At 36.6% G+C, this 16,139-nt stretch overlaps 1 protein-coding gene across 1 annotated transcript in view; it reads left to right on the plus strand.

The window, feature by feature from the left end:
• KCNIP4 (potassium voltage-gated channel interacting protein 4) overlaps positions 1–16,139 on the plus strand; it is a 493,493-nt gene that overhangs the window by 246,133 nt on the left and 231,221 nt on the right. The gene's annotated exons all lie outside the window — the stretch shown is intronic.

Consider the following 16,139-nt stretch of genomic DNA (forward strand, 5'->3'; position numbering starts at 1 on the left):
TTCTCTTAACCTTTTCTCCTGCTTCTTCCCTGTAGGGCAAAACAGATTTCTATACCCAACTGAATATATGTTATTCCTTTGTTGAGCCATTTCTGATGAGAGAATATTCAAGCATGTCCTTCCATCTCCCATTCTTCCCCTCTACTGTAAAAGCTCTCTCTTTCATACATCTTTTATATGAAATAATTTTCCCCAGTTCTTCCTCTCCCTTTCCCCTTTTCCTAACACATCCTTCTTTTTCACCCCTTAATTCTATTTTTTCAAACTATCCTATCATAGTTATCTCACACCTGTGCCCTCTGTCCATGTATACTCCTTCAACCTGGCCTAATGATAAAATTCTTAGTAGTTGCAATTATAATTTTTCCCATGTAGTAATCCAAACAGTTTAAATTTTATTCATTTCCTTATGATTTCTCTTTCATGTTTTCATTTTTATGCTTGTTTTAATTCCTGTATTCTGTCATCCCATGAGGGATGTGCTTTTCAGTGATCATAACATTGGAAGCACTGTCCATTTGTGGAATTAAGCAGTCAGAAGTCAGCATGACCAACTCTATTTTTCCTTATTACTACCTTGGTGATTTGCCCCCACAATACAATAAAATCATTTTCTTCTTCTGGTTGTCTTCCTCTTCAGTGTAATCATAGTAACTTGTTATGGTGAAATTCTTTTTTTTTTTTTTTGGACTGCCTCACTTTTCAACCTATTTCTTAATTTTTAACTTTATGTTAAAGTTGGGCTCTGCTAAGACAGCTAGGTAACATCGTGAATAAAACATCAGACCTGGAGGTAGGAGGACCTGGGCTCAAGTCTGGCCTCAGACACTTCCAAGCTGTGTGATCCTGGGCAAGTCACTTAACCCCAATTGCTTAGTTCTTACAGCTTTTTTGCATTAGAACCAATACTTAGTGTTGATTCTAAGAAAGAAACTAAGGATTTGTATGTTTGTTTTTAATTTGGCCTCTGTTTCCAGTGTGGAGGAGGCACTATCTAAGCTTCAGGACTTTCTTGTTGCTATTTTCATAGCTATCCATATCAGTATTCCCAAGGTGGTCTGATCTGCAGAGAAATGTTGTCACTGATCTCCTGCAAGCTCCTGACCATTTGTTCCTTCACCACTCATAGCCTGAGAGCCCCTAAGAGTGATGTTACAGTCAATGCAAACTTCCCCATGCCATGATCTGTACTTCCTATGCTGTGCTCCCAAGCCTGTCACCACTCTGGTAGAATAGCCCTTTCCTGCCAAGTTTTTTGAGGTTGGAAAATTATTTCATCAGAACTTTTGTTGTTTCTGCTTCTCCAGAATTCACTCTGAGGAATTATTTTAGAATTGTTTAGAGTGGAATTTGGGAGAGCTCAGCTAAGTTCTTCTCTACTCTGCCATCTTTTTGCCACCTCCCTCTGCTGATGTTATGAGTTCAATGTCTCTCTTCACCAAAGTCATTCAGAGAAAAGTTGCAAGATTGAAAAGTCAGTAAGTGATGGACACATTAAATTCTTTGGGCAATTTGGCATCTAATGTCCTTTCAGGGAAATTACATCATGTAGAGAGCCAGCATTTCAAGTGCTGAACCCCTAATAGCAAAAGTAACAGGAAGAGTCAGAAAACTTATATTACAGTCTTAATTCTACTGCTTATTAGATGTATGTCAAAAAGCAAATCTCTTTGCCTCTCTGGGCTTTTATTTCCCAATTTGTATAATCAGAATATTAATTCTCCTTTAAATTATATCAAAAGAGGATCCATTTCCCATCTCTTTGCTTTTGCAGAGGCTGTACCCCCATCCTCCAAACCTAATATGCACTGTCTTTTTCTCTCCAACTATTCACAACCCTAGTTTCATTAAAAGCCCAAAGGCTACACTGTACATAAAGCTTTTCCTGACTCCTCCCATGCCCAGCTAATAGTGCCTCACCCTCAAAAAAAAACCACCATGTATTTATGTAAAATAGACTTATTTTTGTATATACTTTTAAACATACACACCATCTCCTATAAAATATAGACTCTGAAAGGGCAAGGACTATGTCATTTTTAATCTTTTCATCCCTTGCTCAATGCCTGGCATAGAACTATTGAATAAATGCTAATTGATTCACTTACTGATTGTTCACAGGTTTTCTTTTTACTTTGTAAACCCTAAAGTTTCAAGGTTTTCAAAAGACATAATGACCTTAAAGCACTTTCAAATTTGAAAGCACTGTGTAAATGTCAGTGATTGTTACTGTTATAGGAGATGATCAATTTTATTTCCATTATTGTTATTATTATTACATAAGACATTTATTCCTTCTTTACATTCTGACATCTTCTCATAGGCTACTAGAAGTAATAGTAATCATAATCATTATGATGATAGTGATGCTTTAAGTTTTGAAAAGTATTTTATATATGTTATTTTCTTTGATCCTAACAACTATTCTACTGTTATTATCCCCACTTTAGAGATGAGGAAAATGAGGCTAAAAGTGATTAAGTGACTTGCCCAAGGCCAAGGGTCTTTAAGAAACTATAACTTCATGACTTCAATTCAGCCCTTTATCTAATATTCTGTTCTTTCAGACTCCTCTCATAAATCTTACAACCTTATTTGACTGTTGTGTTTCTAGTCATTTGGAATTTTCCTGAAAGCCTGTTGAAAGGCGTAGATTTTTGTTCTTGGGCTTATATTTTGCTGTTGTGCCATAGAAAATTGTGCTGCTTTTATACTTTAAAGACAGAGAAAATATACCACATTGAAATGGTATTCTAAAAAGATGAAACGTTGAGTGGTTTTGAGGGACTGAATATGACTGACTTTTTTCCCTTGCCTTATACACACACAGTATCCAATTTACAATAAAGCCATGTCCCCAGAGTTCATTTGTAAGCTTTTCTTTTTGGAAGTTAGAACATGTGTTTAGTTAGATACAGTAGTACCATTTCCACTACATCATGGACAGAAGAGATTTTTGCCAGATGACCTGGGAACCTAGTTACCATTTATAGCATTGTCTCTATGGGAGAAATGTTTTTTTGCTACGAGGAAAAAAGAGAATATAACATAGTAGCTGCTGGAATGTAACAAACAGGCCATGGAAATCCTTTCCTTAACCTATACTATACACTGGGCTAGATATTGGGGATACAGAGGTATAAATGAACTTTAAGGCCTTGTCCTCAGAGAATTTGCATTCTTAACGGTGGGAAAATAACACATACACAGATAAATAAAAAACCAAATATAGAGAGTAAATGGAAAGTAAGAGAAGGCAAAGAAGAGAGAGAGAATTAGCTATTGCAGAGATCAGAGGTTTCCAGTTCAAGATAGAACTTGAGCTCTGCCTTGAGAGGGACAGGGATTCCAAGTGGCAGAAGGGAAGAAGGTAAGCATTCCAGTCATGAAGTCCAGCTAAAGCAAAAAGAAAAATGGAATTTCGAGTGTGAACTGCCCTGTGTGTGCCATCGGATATATAAAATTAACAATGAACATTATAGTTGCACATATTAGCTGTGGCACCAAGAGGAGCCCTTTGTACTAAGATGTATTACTAGAAATGATTTGTCTTGTTTTTATTGCTAATTAGCAACTACTTGATTATCAAAGGATCATAGACTTAGAGGTGGAAAAGACCTTAGAAAAATGTTAAGGTCATGCATGTAGTAAGTACAGAAACAAGTTTGGAACCCAGGCCCCCAATTCCAAACCTAGTGCTGTTTCCAACATATCAAGTGGCAACCCAACAGTGCTCTCACCATCTTTCAGTCCTGAACCAAGACCAGAGCAAGACTGAAGACATGTGTCATGGTTTGATTATTCCCTTCAGAATATTAGCATTAGCCAGTCTTTTTGGACTTCAACACAGCATTACTGGTTGCCACAGAGAAGTCTATTTAAATATATAATAATATTAAAAATACAATCAATCAATCAATCAATTTTCCCTAGTATAAGAAAAATACTGTATTGCTGTTGTTCAGATATGTCAAACTGTTTGTGACCTTGTGGGCCATACTGTCCATGGGGTTTTCTTGGCAAAGATTCTGTAATGGCTTGCCATTTCCTTCTCTAGTCGATTAAGGCAAACAGGGGTTAAGTAACTTGCCAGAATCATACAGCTAATAAGTGCTTGAAACTAGATTTGAACTCAGGTTTTTCTGACCTCAGAACCAGTATTCTAAACCCTGAGCCACATCGCTGCCTCTAGTGTAATTCTAGTGTTACCTAATGAAGACATATGTCACTTTTCACCTTCCTTATCTGCTCATTCCTCAATTTTTTTGAATGTCCAGACAGACAAAGACCATAACACTTCATGGTAAGTTATCTTATGGTGTTTCAGCAATAAAATGTCCATCCCTGTTAACCCTGAGTACATATAAGGAGGTCATGGACCAAAACCAAAAGGGCTCCTATGGACCAAAATATTTAGAGCGGAACTTTTTGTGGTACCAAAATAGATGGTTATTGTTGGGTAAAAGGCTAAACGAAGTGCTGTATGTGGATATGATGGAATATCACTGTGCTATAAGAAAGGACTAACATGATGAATACAGAGAGGCAAGGAAAGGCATGAAGCTGGTGGGAAACAAAGTAAGTAGAGACAGGAAAACAATGTGTACAACTAAATTAATTCAAATGGAGATAATAACCACCAAATACCAATTGAAAACGAATTTTGAAAAATTATTTTAAAAACAAACAAACAATTAAGATCTCTGAAAGAAATATAAGAAGCTGACTCTCTCCATCCTTTTGCGGAGGTGGGGCAGAAGAGAGTCCATATGTGGAGAACTTTATATATTATATCAGATTTTTAAAATCAATTTTAATGATTTTTTTCTCTTCTTCCTCTTTTTTATTTTCCTTAAAAATAATCCTTGTTATAAAGAATGACTCTTGGGTACAGGGAAGAGAAGAAATAAAGAAGCAAGATGTAGGTGATATAAAAACAGAAGATACCAATAAAAAGCTATCTTTAAAAATATTATCGTCAAGTAAGCATCAACATTGAAAAAGACAATACAGTATAATAGAGAGAGCCCTGGAGAGAGGAGCCAGAGGAATTGGGTCCTCTCCCCTGCTACTTGCTAAATTATCTTCTCAAACATTAAATCTATGGAATTCCAATGTGTAGAAGACAGCAATAAGAAGTGAACTACATCCTTGCTAGGTGGAGAATCTTTCTCCATTCTGAGCCCTTCATTTTTTTAGCTACAATTCTACTGTAGTCAGTGTATTTGAAAGTAACCATTATGTATCTGCTCCTGCCCCTTCCCCCTTTCTCTTCTGCAGGCTAAATTTCCTTGCAGTGGTATGATTTTAAGAGTCTTCAGCCTCCTCTCTTTGGGATTTCACTCTCTTCTGGATAGATAGGTTCTGGATATCCAGTAGGTGCAAGTGATTGATAAGTCAAAACTCAGTAACTAATTGAATCTGGACACAAAATAGTCAACACAATGGCTAATTGGCTCAATTAGGTCACACCTGATTTTCTTTTAACATTTGGAAATGCATATTCCTTTCATCATACCATTCCTCTGTAAAAATGTAAAGTTCAGAAATAGGACAGCTAATTAAGGCAATTTTTTCTTCTCCAAACAATATATCGGTTCTCCAACCAATAATGCTATTTTGATTCCAATTCTTTCTTTTCACAGAGTGGCCATAAATGGTTTTCTATGGAAGATCACATTTTCATAGTATTGCAATAAACATGTCAGTTGCTTGACTAAAGTTATTATTAAATTTTCACAACGTGAGTAAGTAGAGCTAAAGTCAGGAAGGCATGAGTTCAAATCCTTCCTCAGACACTAGTGCCTCTCTAACCCTGGACAAGTTTTTAATAACCATATTCTGCAGTTTCTTCATCTGTAGGATAGGGATGGTAATAGCACCTAGTTCACAAGGCTGTTACAAAGAAAAAATGAGATAATATTTGTCAAGTGCTTTGCAGACGTTAAAGTGATATATAATTACAAGCCGTTGTTATCACTTATTAGTTCACTTGGTAAATGGTAGAGGAAACACAAATTTTGGATAGTATCTATCTTCTGAATAATGATTAAGTATAGATTATGTCTAGGTTTCCCTAAATCTGGAAAATAATTGGGATAGCTTCTGGAGGGCAAACCTTCTCTCTATTTTGCATTTGTATTTGTAGCACCCAGGATAATGCTCAGCACATTATAGGAACTTCATAACTAACTACTTGTTGATTATGGTTTTAAGTCATAGCTTTAGGAATTCAAGAGAGAGAGAGATGGAGAAGGGGCAGATGGTCGCTGTCTTCAAGTTTTTTAAGCACTGTCCCATTGAAGAAGGAGTAGGCTTCTTGTTTGGCTTCAAAGGGTGGAACACTTCCTCAGTGGAAGTAAAAAAAGGCATGTTAGTTTGATAGAAGGGAAACCTTTCTAACAATTAGAGCCATCCAGAGGTTCGATGGACTACTTTGGGAACTGATGCATTCTCTCTCACTTGTGGTCTTCAAGGAAAGCCAGATGACCAGTTATTAGGTATGTTATAAAGAAAATTATTTTTCAGGTTTGGACTCATTAAGCAGGAGTGTGGAATGAGAGGGAGGGAATAATAAGTGAAATCCAGAAGGTAGTTTGACACCAGCCTACGTAGGGCTTTGAATGGCAAGAAGAGAGTAGTTTGAATTTTCCTCAATGAGCAATAAGGAGCCGCTGAAGATTTTAGAATAAAGGAGTTATGTGCATAAAAAAGACTAGGAGCATGGGGGGGGGGGTTTCGCAATAGCTCTGGACCTGATGATTACATATACATTCATGCAACAATTGACACAGATGGAAAATGAGTCAGCTGGATTTAGAACAGAATTGCAAGAGCAAATATGACTGAATTGATTTTAGTAAATCATGCAGCGCCTTCAGTCATCCCAAGCTACAAAATCAACTTTTATGAAAACCAAGTAGTCTTCTCAAAGTGATGATATGTGGCTAAGAATTATAGAAGAAAAGTAATTAATTAAAGAAATAAATTTAAAGAGAAAAAATAAAATAAAAAGAATTATAGAAGAACGTTGCCTCAGAAGAATCAAAATTTCAGACTTGGGCAGGGAGACAAGGAGAGAAATACAGTGACAAAGGAAAACACAGAGTCAGAAAAAGACTGGGGAGACCAGAGGCAGAGACTGAGACAGGGACAGAGAGACAGACCAAAACAGAGATAGAGAATATAGTTATTAAGTGTTTACTCATTTACTATATACCAGACACTATGTCAATACTGGTGATACAAATACAAGTCGATAAGCCAGTCCTTGACTTCAAGGAATGTATATTCTAATGAGATAAAAACCATGTAAGTAGAGGGAGATATACACCATCCTGGTGTATGACAGTTGGGAAGTGGCATATAAGTCTAAGTCAGAGTAAGACAAGATGAAAGCTCATCTAATCGAGAATAACTAGGAGGGACAGAGTCCAAAGTTAAAGTGAGAGGGTGGAGATGTCTATAATGTGGCCTGATGAGCTGATTCCAGGTAAGATGTTATCAGATAGTCTAAAGAGGATGGATAGGTGCATGGTGAGTTTAACAAGAAAATTATGGCTTATGCATGGGAACTCCTTTAAGAACTGTTCACATATAAACAGAAATGGTATGGTCCAATCATGTAATAAGAGTGAAGGACATAAGAAAGAAGGACACAAGAAGGGAGTGCTGCTCTGGTACCCACAATCTGAAAAGCCTCTCCTACATGGAAGATTTACCATCAAGAATCATGTAGGATGAGAAAGTGGTTCTCCCATACATTAAAGTGAATGACTTTGGATAAGTCACACAACCACTGAGCTGAGCTTCCCTCATCTATGAAATACCACCATGTTCTCTGGGTTGTTTTGAGAAGATACAGTCTGCAAAGTGTTATATAAACCAATGACAGATTTTAATATTTTAATGATTATTCCCTTGCAACAATAACAGGAGATGGCATGTCTCCTAGCTTTGCATCTGCCTAATTTTTCTAATATGCCTTAAAGAAGTGGGCTTAGTGACGCCAAGGGCATGTTTTCTATTTGGAAGGAGGAGACCTTGATTAATGGGTGAGACATCTTTTGCATAATATGTTTTGGTGAATTTTCTAAGAAACACTTCCTGGCCATATTTTCTAAGAGCCTTTATAGTCTTACATATTCAACAACCAAGATGATCATTCTGTGTTTCCATAGCTCTTGGTTGTCACTGTGAGTAAGTTGGTACCGCTTAGGAAGTTCATTAAAGTCTTCAGATCCGTTGGGTCCCATTTCATAAAGTGCCCACTGTGGAGCACCAAATGGGACCCTAATGGCCTGGAAGAGTTAATGTAGCTTCAAAAGCACTTACATTATTCCCTGGCAGTTTCCCACTTAAGCACTGGGAGATTCAACCTGACTAAATACTAAGTGATATATTTAGACAGGCCTAATCCCCTACTCAGTAGGTTTATAATCTCCTCCAAGTGTAGAGGTGCTAATCTAACCTGCAGAGAAAAGGTGCCCACGTTCCTCTTCCTGACAATTGCCTTCAATTGCAATTACTGGACACAAACTTTGCTATTGCTATAGCTAAGAGAACACTGTTGCCACAGGCTTTATCAACCATAAGCCACAGTGCCGGGGTAATCAATCAACAGCCTAGGAAAAGGGAACTCATAGAGAGTGATAAACAGAAACCCCAGATGCCTTGTTGCAGTTGGCACCCAAGGCAGACCATCTAACTATAAGTCTGCAGCTCTTAATGCTATATTGTGATGTCTCTGTGTCCCACAGGCACACAAAACTAGACAAGTTCAGAACTAAGCTGTTCATTTACTTTTCCACCTTACCTGCTCCTTTTTCTAATTTCTTTATCTCATTTTATGTTACCACCAGTATTCTTCATCACCTGCAGGTCAGAACCTCAAACTCATATTTTACCTTTCTTGGTTTTCTTTACCTTTCATTCCCAATCTATTGCCAATCTATTGCCAAAGCCCATTGTTTCTTCTTCAATATTTTTCACATCCATCTCCTCTTTCCTATTCTCATTCACCACTCCTGTGATTCAGAACCTTGCCATCTCTCACCTAAGGCTATTGTGATAACCTACTAATCATCTGGGAGTCTTACCCTCTCTACTAGGGTGTATGTTCATTGGGACAGAAATGATCTTTCTTTTTTCATATTTCTATTCCTGGTTTATAACACAGCACCTGGCACATAGTCAGTACTTAATAAATGTTGATTGATTGATCTAAAGCAGTGGTTCCCAAACTTTTTTGGCCTACCGCCCCCTTTCCAGAAAAAATATAGCTTAGCCCCATGGAAATTAATTTTTTTAAAATTTTAGTAGCAATTAATGGGAAAAATAAATGCACCTGTGGCCATCACAGCTTCCTGGATTGCTGCAGCACCCACCAGGGGGCAGCAGTGCCCACTTTGGGAATCACTGATCTAAAGCATCCTTCATTTACAGCCAAAATAATATTCCTTATACCTGCGTTTGATCCCATCATTCCTATGATTTTGCAGAGTATTTTCCTATTGCCCTCTATCTTGTAAACAATATGCTGTTTAACTTGACATTCAAAGCCTTATCCATCTGGTTCTAAATTGTCTCATATTTTCCAGGTTCATCTCCTACTTCTTCCCTTCTAGCTCTAGCCAAACTAGCTTACTCATTGTAAAAAACTTTCTGTTTCTTGCATTCTGTCCTTTCCTATCACCTTCCATTCTTTCCTATCATCAAAACCTAGAAAAGGTCAGATATTATTCATGTGTACCTCAATACAAATTGAAATCAATCGTTTACTTCTCTCAAAGCCCATGAAATCCTGTTCTTCATGTCAAACTTTGGTTCTAAGTGTTAGGTCCTATGGTAGCTAGTGGCAACCACCATTTTTATGTAAACAAGTATCAGTGAGATCTTTAAGAAACATATATGTGTCCTGAGACCTGGAAATACTGTCCTTTGAAGATCTAGCTAAGTGATGCTGGGATATCTGACCTGGAGAACCCTGTGGTTCACCCTGCTTAGACACGTATAGGAAAATTCTTTGTGAAAAATAAACATTGTAAAGAATGTAAAAATCACATACCACAAGAGAAACATTCAGTATTCACTATGAAATTTCTCTAAGATGTATATAATATTTTTAAAATGTGTGAAGTCATTTTATGTACTTCAGAGGGAATCCTATGTGGATTATTATGTAAAAATAATAACCTTGGGGGCAGCTGGGTAGCACAGTGGATTGAGAGCCAGGCCTAGAGACGGGAGGTCCTGGGTTCAAATCCAGCCTCAGACACTTCCCAGCTGTGTGACCCTGGGCAAGTCACTTGACCCCCATTGCCTACCCTTACCACTCTTCCACCTATAAGTCAATACACAGAAGTTAAGGGTTTAAAAAAAATAATAACCTTGGCATAACTTTGATATGTTTTTTAAAAATAGAATGGCCTTTTAACTGATGTTTTAAAATCTATAGATTCAAGAGGGCACTCAAATCTGAAAGATATAATGTTTAATTGTTTAATGGACATCCGTATACATATTTTAGAGAAATCCATCCAGGAGGCATTTACTAACCTTCAGAGTCTGCCCTTTAGCTAAGTGAAATACTTTTAACACCATTGTAGTTCTGGTGATAGTCAATGCAGAATGCTTTCAAAGATCTTTTAAAAGTAAATGGAATAAAGCAAGTCAAAGGATTGATATACTTTATGGAGATATTCAGAGAAAACTCTTAAACTTTATTTCATTTAGGTAAATTTCTTTAATCATCATCATCATAACTAACATTTATATAGCACCTACTATGTGCTAGGCACTTTGCTAGGATCTTAAAACAACCCTTTGAGGTAGATGTTTTTATTATCTCCATTTTACAGAGGAAACAATTAAGACAGGTTAAATGACCAAGTCCTAAGTCATACTGCTAGTGAGTGTCTGAGATTGGATTTGAACTCCAATCTTCCTGACTTCAAAATCTGCACCCTATTCACTGTATTCCTAGCTGTCTAATCACTATTGTTTTCTCTGCACCACTCATAAACTTATGACTCTGTTTTGTCAAATAAATAGAATACAAGAATCTCCTGGCTTTCAAGACTTTACATAATTTGACCTCACTCTACCTAATCAAGATTCTGTTGGCCTCATTACCTCCTAAGCAATACTTCTCAAAATAAGCCTTTGACTTCAATTAGGCTTCCTCACTGTCCTCAGCACATACTTTATTAAACATTGCTTTTGTGTCTTTTTTTTAGCTCATACTTCTACTCTTTGTTTAAGCAGACCCTACTCATTTTTAAGATCCAGTTTCCATTTAATTCAACAAACATTCCATTAACCTTTTCCTAACTACTCCAAGCCATATCAGATCAGTCCCTTCTCTCAGCTACTTTTGCACATGATTGATCTCTTTAATTTTTTTGGACACTATCTGTGATTTCACTGGTGTAAGGATTTACACATCAGGAAATTCTTTCCACCAATGCAGATTGGCACTTGTTCTGCAATGAATAGTTTTAGAGAATTACCAGTGGTACAAATCTTAAAGTACTATAAACTGCTAGTTATTATTATTGTTGTTATTATTATTTTCATGCCCATTCTGTTTCCTATTCATTAAACTCCAGTAGCTACTATCACCAAGATTAAAAGAATATTTATTTTCTGCAGGCCTAGAGACAAGTAGTCCTGGGTTCAAATCTGACATTAGATACTTCTCTGGCCCTTAATACTATTGTCCTTTGAAATCAATGTAGAGTATTGATTCTAAGGTAGGAGGTAAGGTTTTTGTTTTTGTTTTTTTAAATAAAATAATATATTTTGCTTGGTGTTCAAAGCCCTTCATAACCTGCCCTCCCCACCACCTTTCAAGTCCTCTTACACCTTATGCCCTGAACCCCTTCAAAAACTCTACAATCAAATGATAATGTCCTCTTCTTTGTTCTTCTAATAAGACTATGTAATTCCAGATTCCAGGCATTTTCACTGGCTGGCTCCCTTGAATGGAGTGTTCACCTTCCTTATTTATTCTTTGACTACTGCCATCCCTGAATTCCTTCAAGTCTCAGCTAAAATTCCACCTCCTACAAGAAGCCTTTGCCAATTCCTTTCTCCATTCTAGTGCCTTTTCTTGGTTGATTATTTCCAGATTGTCCTACATGTAGCTTATTTTTACATAATTGTTTCCTTGTCACCTTCACCTTTAAACTGTGAGATTCTTGACTTCTGGTATTGCCTTTTGTCTTTCTTTTTATCTCTGTCACTTAGCACAGTGCCTGACATATATTAGATACATAACAATAGATTGATTGTCATTCTGGACTCTGAGGAAAGCTCTCTCCCCATGACTTAATGTTGCTTTGCTTTTAATTGTTCTTAAATGATTTTGTCATATTAATCTTGTGACCAAGACTAAGTAATCTCTGAAAAGATCTTCCATTTTGATTTAAGGCATCATCAACTCTCATTTAGGCTGTCAAAATAATCTATTGATTTCATTTTGTCCCCTCTCCAATTTGTTTTTTAGATTACTGAGGAAGTGTTTTCTAGCTTTGAAGGCACTAGCCTGATAAGAACTTTGGAGGCTTGCTACCACCTCTCATACAAAATACAAACTCTTCAGTCTGGTATTTAAAGCCCTCCACTCTCTGACTCCAATCTACCTTTTCTTATTTCATGTTACTACAATTATATCATTCTATATTCCAACTATCCTACTGGTTGTGCCACAAACATTTCATCTTCTTTTTCTGTGATGTTGCATCACAAAATGCTAAGCATACTTAGCCTTCATGCCTGGGATGGACTGTCTTCTTTTAGAATTCTTATTTTTCTGCCTGATTCAACTCAGGTGCCACCTCTTACTTGAAGTCTTTCCTGACTCACCAGTTACTAATGCTCTTCAACTCTGCAAATTATCATGCGTTTTTATTTGTTTACATGTTATATGTCTTTCCTTTAAGAAAGCAAATTGGACTCTATATCTTTCTCTCTTTTTAAAACATTGCCTTTGCACATAAAATAGGTATTTAATATCTACTGCCTTCTGTTGCATTCCCATTTCAACTGTAAAGTGCTTGAAATTAATTCAATTCAATTCAAATGGATAAACATTTGTTGGGATTTCTTTTGTGTAAGATATTCTATGGTATAGAGAAAGATACAAATATAAATAACCTAGCATATAAATTCCCCCCCCAAAGTCTTTAGTCTAATAAAGGAGTTCAAACATGTAGAAGCTACAATTTAAGAATATATTCTTCAGAATATATATTCTTCAGAAAAGAACAATGAAAATGTCACAAGACTTTCAGAAAATGGATAGATCACTTTTGTCAGGATGAACCAAGGAAGGCTTTTGGGAGGAGGCATTTAAACTAATCTAAGATAGTAACTAAAATTTTCCTGTATCCACCAAAGAGTTTTGTGCAGTACTTCAGAAGTACCTATCAAATGACCCAAACAGCATCCATTCTCCTCTCTGGGTAGTGATTTACCTTTTATCACATAGTCACAAGCAAATCAATGAAATGGAACTGAAAGGAAAAAAGATCCCTGGAACTTTTGTTAAAATAAAGTAATTAGAATATGTGCTCAACATTAAGTATCATATCAGAACATCAGCCGTATGATCCTGGGCAAGTCACTTAACCTCTGCTTTCCTTATCTATAAAATATAGATCAAATAGGATCAAATGAGATAATATTATATGCCACTTAGCAAAGGACCTGGCACATAATGAGAATTTTATAAATGTTCATTGTTACTATTATTATGAAGAGAAGGGCTAAGGTTCATCTAAACTTTTTACTTTTCCCTCTTGACTTACATAGGATTCATTTAACACTATGTACTTGGGACTAGAACTGTGATTTTATTGGAATAGGGAATACTTAGATCAGGAAACTCCCTTTAACTATCTTGCTCTGCAACTCTTCTTTAGTTTCTTGACATAAGGAGATGGTGGGAAAAGGCTTACCTTTATAATTAGAGGCTCTGATTTTAAATGCTGGTTATGTTATAATTTATTTTTTATATGACCTTGGGCAACTCACTCTAGTTAGACCTTAGTTTCCTCATCTATAAAATGAAAAGTTTGGGCTAGATGGCCTTGAGATCTTGACTTATTCTACAGCTTCAGTCCCACAATTCTCAAGAGTTGCCTAGAACTCTAAGAGAGACAGTGACTTGCTGGGACACCACATATTGTATGTCAGAGACAATTTATGAGTCCAGGTCTAATTGGTTGCAATGGTGGCTCTTTATCAATGATATCCAAATATCACCTCTCTAGCCAGTTTTCTATCCTCAATCCCATCCTGAATTATGTGTATAGACATATACATATATATTTATAATATGTTCTCACACAGTAAGTTCTTAATAAATAAACTTTGTTGAATGAATGAACTATAATCCTTTTAAAATAATAAATTGCAAGATAATAAAATAATGCTTTAAGTAGTCTAAGTGATTTCCTAATGATAGAAGAAGGAATGCTCCTGGCTTCAAAAGTGAGAGAGACATTTTCTGAATTGCTATATGGGTAAGACCTTAATGTAGGTCTTTCTTCCTACTCTTTCCAAAATATGCTATTTAATGTGCTTGGAATAATACTCCATATTTACTGAATGAAGTTTCCTTTATTCTAGGCACTATACTAGATTTTATGGAGGACACAGAAGTTTAAAGAAAAAAGTTTATTCTTTGATGGAACTTAGAGTCTAGCAAATGGCAGTAGATAGACAGTAAAAGATAATCAAGACATCGATAAATATCCATTGAATGGTACCACCAATATACTTAACAGAAGTTGAGACAGCAAAACAGTACAACATGTGCTCAAGTAGTTAAGTAAAGCTTCACTGAGGCTTTTAAAAAATTTACATTAATATAGTGCTTCAACCTCTAAATACATTATATCATTTGATCTTCACCATAACCCTATGAGGTACTTGCTCAGTTTTTATACTTCTTTTTTCTGATGAAGCAACTGAGGCTGAGAGAAATTAAATGACTTGTCTAGTGTTAAGTTAGACAATATCAGATGATATTTGAACCCAAGTCTTCCTGATTCAAAATCCAGTGCTCTGACCATTCATTCCATGGTAGAATGTCAAGAAAACCAAAATGGGAATTAAGAAAACTAAGTTTGGTTTGCAATTCAACCTCTATGACTATGGACAGTCATTTTATCTTAAGTTTCTTAATTTATAAAACTAGGGGTTTTGAGGCATATCACCTCAGCCTAGTCTAGTGCACTGATGCCAAATTCAAATAGAAAGGGGGCCACTATTACATATATATGGATCCCGACAGGTTGCATAATGTCTTCATTTTAAAATGTAACTGTACCTATTTTTTGGCATATTTCTACTTGTTTTGTTTAATATTTCCATTTTTAAATTTAAAATTTAAAATATTTGTTAAATAGTCCCTTCCAGCTCTAAAATCTATAGTCTATGAAAGTTCCTGCCAGCACTAAGTTCTGTGATCTGAGGTAAAAGTGGACTTTGAAAACTAGTTAGAATTCTAGGTAATTGGGAAGAGGATGTCTCCCCAGATGGCCCATCCTGTGCTCCTGGATGCTGGGTATAGTTTGGTCAAATTGTTATCTCTGGAGTAAGGAGATTGACACTGGGGGGGCGGGGGGAGGGGGGGAGAAGTAGCTGCTTTGAAAACACGACTGAAGTAATCCTGGGTAGGTTTTTGTCACTTAGCTATTTCATGGGATGAAGTCTCCATCTCCTCGTGTAGTCTTTAGAGAGAGAAAATTTGAGTGTGGATGAAAAAGCATACTTGAGAAGACACCTCATTTGGATCAAGTCCTGGACAGTATGCTGCATGAAACTTAGCTGCCTAATCATTCCTTCTTGCCCTTCTGATGCGCTGATTAGGGATCCACATGCCCACGGTGTTCCTGCCTTCTCCGCCCCCCTCTCAATTTGTGTTAGTAAACTTGCCAGCCAGATTAATCTCGTCAAAGCCTCCAGATGAGACCTTGGTGACAGGGAAGCCTGTGTGGTAGGTGCTCAATTAGGCATCTCTTTAAGTAAGACCTGAAACCAAGATTGACAAAGAACTCGCAGCTGTCATGCATTATTCTTACATTTCTATTGGAATAAATTGCAGGTGGAGTTTGGAGGAGATGGGGAGA

Source organism: Gracilinanus agilis, chromosome 6 (genome assembly GCF_016433145.1).
Source record: "Gracilinanus agilis isolate LMUSP501 chromosome 6, AgileGrace, whole genome shotgun sequence".
NCBI classification, from domain to species: Eukaryota; Metazoa; Chordata; class Mammalia; order Didelphimorphia; family Didelphidae; genus Gracilinanus; species Gracilinanus agilis.